Source organism: Mytilus edulis, chromosome 3 (assembly GCF_963676685.1).
Source record: "Mytilus edulis chromosome 3, xbMytEdul2.2, whole genome shotgun sequence".
NCBI lineage: Eukaryota > Metazoa > Mollusca > Bivalvia > Mytilida > Mytilidae > Mytilus > Mytilus edulis.
In genome coordinates this window covers 20882462-20889815 of record NC_092346.1, presented here as the reverse complement: position 1 = coordinate 20889815, position 7354 = coordinate 20882462, and the positions used below count along the sequence as shown (strand labels likewise).

The following is a 7354-nucleotide window of genomic DNA, read 5'->3' as shown; positions in this document are numbered from 1 at the left end:
TTTAGTTCAAAAGGGCACATCTTACCGAAAAAAACACTTTTTAGTACAAAAGGGCACATCTTACCGAAAAAAAGCCCTGCGGCAAATGCCGCAAGTTTGCAGCAAACATTGCAGCAACCATTTTACCATGCAAATGAAAGTTGCCGCAAGCTTGCTGCAAACATAATTATACAAATTAGATTTGCCGCAATTGTTTGCTGCAAGCTTGCCGTAATTGTTTGTTGCAAACTTGCGGCAAACTTCAAGGAACTACACACATACCAATGTCATTTGTGTAGACACATTCAATTTATCTCTTTCAAATTACACAACAACATTTTTAAAAAGATTCCCTGTCTGTATACATGGTATACAAATAGTCAATGAAAGAATTCTTGCAAACTTAAAGATTTAAGGAAATACAAACATGCATTTGAGTTTTGAAAAAGGGGGCAGGGGGTCATTCTCAAATGACATTGTATACCTGTATTAAGAAATGAAAAAGGATAAATCTCAAATGTGTATTACATCTCCCTATATATCTATTGAGTAGGTAATAATTGCATTACAGAATTGAACTTAAGGTATCCGGCCCATAATTAGCCAATATACAACAAGCAAAATAATTTACATTTTTATCAAGGATTGTAAGTAGGGGGGTCTAAGAGTTCTTACTATGAAATAAAAATCCGCAAAATATTTGAGGTTAACAGCAGAGCTGGGTTACAGTGCCCCCCCCTTTTTGTCCTCAAATGCCAAATAAGGGGTTTTAATAGGATGTAATTTTAAGAAATCTCTAAAGTATAATTTACTAATCTATCTTTTAAAAGGAACCTTACATGTAACCTTGTAAAATTAAACATAAAAAATAAATTGTTTTTTTGCTATTCTATTTTTAGAACTGTGTTATTGTTACTAATAATAGAAAAAGAAGAAAAGTCTAAAATTTGTCTATTTTATATCTTCACTAGTTCAAAAGTGAATATTTTAGCAGAGCATTAAAAAATGACATTTAAATTAACTTTACATATTGTTCTATCCTAAAAAAAAAATTTAGAACCTTTTACCGTACCAATTTCAAGAAATTTTGATTTAGAATGTCAAGGTCACAGTTCGTAAATGGAGACTTGGTATCCCTGTTCCGATGTTTTTTGGTATAATTTATGTAAATCTTTAGCAAAACTAACCATACTTCATATAATCTTATAATAAGAATAAACTATGATATTTATGACATGTAAAGTTCAAAAGGTCAAAGGTCAAGGTCATTTTTGGAGCTAAAATCAACAAAAATCTCCTTTTTTGCTAAATTTTCAAAAGTGTATCTACCTATTGGTCCCATAATCTTTACAACCTTTGTTAATAAAGACCATTTGATGATATTCAAAAGATCTTGGTTTGGTTTCAACCTTTAGGGGTCAACAGGTCAAAAGGTCAAGTAATTTTAGGAGCTAAAATTATACAATGACCTCTTTTTTGCTCAATTTTCTATAGTAAACTTACCTTTATGTACTATAATCTTTCATTACATTTGTTAATTGTGATAACTTTATGATATGCATTAGATATAGGATTAGCTTCAACCTTGAGGTCAAAAGGTCAAAGGTCGAGGTAATTTTAGGACCTGAAATATGAAAATTCTCTCCTTTTTGCTCATATTTCAAAAGTATATAATAAAAAGAAGATGTTGTATGATTGCCAATGAGACAACTTTCTACAAGAGACCAAGATGACACAGAAATTAAGTTATAGGTAACTACGGCCTTCAACAATGAGCAAAGCCTATACCGCATAGTCAGCTTTAAAAGGTCCAAAATGGCAATGTAAAACAATTGAAACAAGAAAACACACGGCCTTATTTAAAAAAAAAAATGATCAAAAAACAAATATTTTACACACAAACAAACCACAACCACTGAATAACAGGCTCCTGACTTGGGACAGACACATACATACATAATGTGGTGGGGCTAAACATGTTGGACAATATTTATGGTTTTGCTACATGTTTTCGATTTTGTCCAATGTGCAACACCAGACATCACATGAAAGCATTAGGGCTCAGACTGAGGATGCATTTTCTTATATTTCACACCAGCATTAACTAGAGCTCATTAAAAAATACCCCATCATTCCTGTTCAACATTGAACTCAGTTAGGTTAATTATCTCCCATGAAATATTTCAGAAAGTGTTTATTCTACTTCATGCACATAATAAATAATAGAAATAATCTTCTTCGATGATATTAATAAACTCTATCACATTTCAATATTTATTTGTACATTATCATGAAAGTATAACATGGTCATGATGGTTCAAAGGATACAAATAAATATTATCATATCTATATATACAATGTACAATCAATATTAAATCTTTTGAATATTAACATTGATCAATAAAGTATGACAATGAGATCAGGATCAATCATACAGTATACCAAATTAAGCAGACATATTGCTTTTTGAATCTGATACATGGACTTGACCATGGGTACATAACTTTTTTCACTGATCCATGAAATGTGGTCAATGTCAAGGGAAAACAGTTTTACAGACATGAGGAACTTTCAATTCATGCTCATTGCAAGTATAGATATCATATTATTCATAAGACAGAGAATTAACATTAAAAACATTAATAACAATTGCTGAGTTCAAAATATCTGTAATGCAGCAACAACTTTTCTCTTTAGTCTAAGGTTGGTCAAATCCCACACAATTCCTGCTATGTCTTCAGCCCCTGATGGTATTGGAGCTTTTAGTTAAGTACCACATTATATCAATACTGGCTGCCAGTTTCATATTCCATGTCTTTGATATGAGAGATAACATCTTGCCTAACTGGAAGTAAAAAAGAAAATTCATCACAAATTAATTAAAACTTTTAAATTTAGCATTCTGAAGAAGAAAACTATCACTATAGTATATGGTTGAAAGCAATCTGACTACCAAATGTGTTTATGTGTTGCAACACTGCAGGATGTTCCAGAAATAAATGTAGGGGGATCAGGGGTCAGAAGACACTTTTTATTTCACCCCCACCATGCATAATATTTCATTTGTCATTTCAGTGCCTTTTATAGCTGAATATGCGGTATGGGCTTTGCTCATTGTTGAAGGCCTTACAATGACCTGTAGCTGTTAATTTCTGTGTCACTTGGTTTCTTGTATCTTTGGCAATCATATGACATCTTCTTTTGTATATAAATAGGGGCATTAAAAAAAAGATTGTAAAGTTCTAGATTTCTTTTTTCTTTTTTTTAATAGAAGTCATTGACTTTCAAATATACACTACAGCTCAGGTGGATTTTGCGTTGTCCACCCGTCCACAGTGGGAGTGGGCAAACTTTCTAGCTTGTCAACTCTGCCCACCCATAGGAATGGGCATGCAATTTCTTTTGTTTAATCAAAAGACTTGCAAGTACAATCAATTGAAAAAAAGCAGATGAGCATTAGATATCAATATTTTAACAAAAAAGAGATTAAAGTTGGAGTGGGCCGGTGGAAAAAGCAAAATCCACCCAGGCTGTTGTGTAGCACTGTTCAAACATAATTGATTAAATGTTAGCTAACATACTCAATCAGTTGTTTCAAAGTCCGAAGAAGGATGTAGATGTATTCATAGGTCTCTCAACATTTGAAAATGTTTGTTTTGGTGTGGCATTTGGTATCTGGTGGATATATCTGCATCTTGATCTCACAGGCTAATTTCTACAAGAAGCAAATTATAGTTTAACAAATATGTAAACAGCAGAGTAATCTGAGTTCACTTAGTAATAGGCATTTTTAGTTTAATAATGAGTAATTTTTTAATAAAGTTCAATCTAGTTTATCCCTGCCACATTCTGTATGTGCCTGTCCCAAGTCAGGAACCAGTAATTCAGTAGTTGTATTTTAATGCTGTATAACCAATAATTCAGTAGTTGTATTTAGTCTTCTCCTTTGAATTGTTAAAATTTATAGCTGATTATGTAGTATGGGTTTGTCTTATTGTGTAAGGTTGTATGGTGACTTAAAGTGGTTCCTTTATATGTCATGTGAAGTACATGTATTGGGGAGAGTTTTCATATTGGCAATCATACCACATCTTCTTATTTTCAAAATGGCTTTGTACCAATGCAAGCATTATGAATATTTTATCCATCTTTATAGATTTAATTTTCAAACTCTATCCATTATAAGATAAATCATGGACAAATACAGAAACAAATACAATGAAATAGACTAAAATTTTGATAGTACTAAGTAGTTATCAGCTTTTAAACAGGTTAGATAACTCTCTAATACATGTAAACATGGAACATGTACATATGTGTTCATGTTTCATATCTATATTTTTTAAAGACAAGGCATAATATACATGATATAACAATAAACATGAACATGTATCTTAGAAAACTGCTCTATTTATTACCTACATGTATGCCCATTTGTGTTTGTCTGTGAAGTGTGTATTAGGTAAATGTAGCATAAGTTCTCCACAGTCATTAACAAGGTTAATTAGCATCTCTGAAATTTAATTAAAAAGTTCCTTGTCATCATTGATACATTGATCATGTACATGTACATATAGATATACAAATGTAAATAAAAATTGGTTATAGTACAATGTAATTTGTATCTATATATAAGTTAAGTTCAGACATGTTTCAAATAATTTTAGGTACAACCATTTATTTCATTCATTTATCAATGACACTACAACAATTGACAACAAAATTGCTATCAATCTGAACACAAAAAAAAAACCTGTGTATTATTTAATGAAAATACACACCATTAGTCTTTATACATGTATCATGTTTTGATTATTTACTGACCCCAAATGTACATTCAAATTAACAGTGACAGATGGCAGAAATACATATACAACTGTACAAATTACAAGATACATGTATCTTCATTATCATATAAATGAAAGAAGAGTAATACATGCATGTATGCTACATTTCTTGGGATGATAATCAAAAATATCTCAGATAATCTGCAACTTACCTTATCAATTGTGTTTTGTAGGTTTGGAGGGATTAATGTCACATCTTTAACAAGGATGGTTTCTCTAAAAAATGAAATATAAATTTCTGTTACAAAAATGTTCTTCATTTTGATAGCACATAGATAAGGAATGTATATATGTAGCAGTACAATGTACATGTACATCATTTGTACATGTATGTATGTACAAATGATGTTTGTTAGTTTATAATACAAATTTTCTTACCAAATATAATAAAGTGAAAACTGGACATATATTAAAAAACACATACATGACATACATTTTATAATAGAATAATATTTGTTGTAAAAATGCTATTTGCCAATGTACATGTACATGTACATGATGTAATAAAAAGAATAAATAATCAAAGAATTCAAATACTGAAAAGCTTTAATTTACAACTTGTGACCTTACAACGCTGAAAATTTACTCAGGGAAAATGCACCTTGGTGAACTTGTGTCTTATTCGCTCAGTCGTTGAATATTTGTCTGTATTTAAATTTTTCGACTAGTTATTGTATAAAAAAAATTAATAATAGTATGGATATCAGATTAAAATGGGAAGTACAACTACATTGTTTTGTACATGTAAAGTATCAACTTCTTCTTACATTCATAGAAATTAAACAGAAAAAACTCCCAGATATATACATGTATGAACGGTCAATTGTTTGTTTGCTCTTTATTTATGTTTCTTTGTATCCTACATCATGTACATGAGCATTTGACTTTTAATCAAATACTGATTAATTTATCAGATGATTTTTAGATGGATATTATCAAATATATATTACTATAGTCATGCTAGTATATACACATTTGTACATGTATCAATTAATTAGTGTTGTGGCAGTGTCTGTGTCAATGTGACAAGTTTAACAGCCATTGATGGTTCATGCTACATGATGATCATACATGTACATTGTATGTGTACCATGGCAATTCAACTTTTGAACATGTTGAAGGGTAGCCTTGGCTTGAATCCCTCAATTGTCTGACAGCATGCATGTTTTCCTAGTTAGTTCTACTGCACTTTTGTTTAATGCTTTCTTGCAATTGTTATCAATATGTTTGTATTTGTTTTTTGCCTTGACTTGGGTGTTTGTTCCTAAATTATTACAAACATATAAACTGACCGACCTGGATTATTTTTTAAATAATCATTTTTTTCATACATGTATCTAGTTTAGATTACTATGACATCTTACGGCTGTTTTGCCAGACAAGCTGGTGTCGTGGGGCATAATTAACATGACAATGTTGTCCAACTCAAGTTTTAAAATGTTTGGATTTGTAAATGCAAATTACCTGGCACCTGCTCAAAGTTTTACACTGAAGCTTGGCATCACTCAGCTTGGCCTTTGGTTTACTAGGTTCTCCATGTTAGGAACCAGAAGAAAGCCGGTTCAATTCCATCCAGATATACACTTAACATATGAATACAGAACTTTAAAACATAAAAATGAACGATCCATTCAAATCGTCTCCCAGAGCAGATCGCCAGATGAAAAGGACAAGTGCGTGATGTGTTTACATTCCTTCTATCAACTAATCTTCCGATGCCGGTACAACATATTTGACAACCAGTTGCATCCAAACTGCACACATTATTTCCGCATCACGATAAGACGAAGAGACTTAAATCGGCGTACTATTTTGGGTAAAACGCCTTCGACTGTCTTGGCAGCCGACCGAGTCGTCCATATTTGTTTACCATAACTTCTGTTTCCGGATTGTCAAAATTGGGCAATTTATAGAAAAAATGAGCGTTTACTCTATAGTTAATGAAAATATACTTCAATTAAGCCTTTCTGATATTTTAATCGTCATTTTAAAAATAATAACTATACTTTCGCTTACTAGGCGGAAAATACCGAGGTGTTGAAAAAATTTACACCTCGGTAAACTCCGGAAAATTTTCCGTAAATCTTTATTATGGGTCGGATACCTTAATTTGATAAACATGGTACAGTTACACTGTGCTTAAGGGCATACGATACAGTTTTGAATCTGTATTTACAAGTTCATGAAAATTTGCATATAGGCTATTTTTTACCTGATTAAATCAAATATGTCATAAAAAATATACCTTCATGTGCTACTTTTTGAGTAAAATAAGGTCGAAATTTTGTATATTTGCTCAAAATTCAGATTTGTGTCCGTATTTTCTTTTTCGAAAGAACGACGTAACTTTTTTGCTTTAAAAGATAAACACAAATTGTTTTTTGTTAAATAATCGGTAATTTCTGTATTTTATAAGTATCATTAAAAATTATGCAATTTTTATTCCGAAATAACTCTATATTTATCAAATGTTCATGAATAGAGGAAAAAACGTCATTTTTTGCTGCACGTTTATTAAAATTAAAAAA

General features: G+C 31.2%; 1 protein-coding gene and 1 long non-coding RNA gene across 2 annotated transcripts in view; one reads left to right on the top strand and one right to left on the bottom strand.

Moving 5' to 3' along the window:
• Positions 1 to 7354, top strand: part of LOC139514185 (fatty acid CoA ligase Acsl3-like) — a 44097-nt gene that overhangs the window by 734 nt on the left and 36009 nt on the right. The window lies entirely within an intron of this gene.
• LOC139516005 (uncharacterized) lies at positions 2240 to 6936 on the bottom strand. Its single transcript, XR_011662895.1, has 5 exons — positions 6291 to 6936; positions 4979 to 5042; positions 4402 to 4492; positions 3561 to 3694; positions 2240 to 2824 (listed from the first exon to the last, which is right to left on the bottom strand). It is a non-coding gene; the product is annotated as an uncharacterized lncRNA (long non-coding RNA).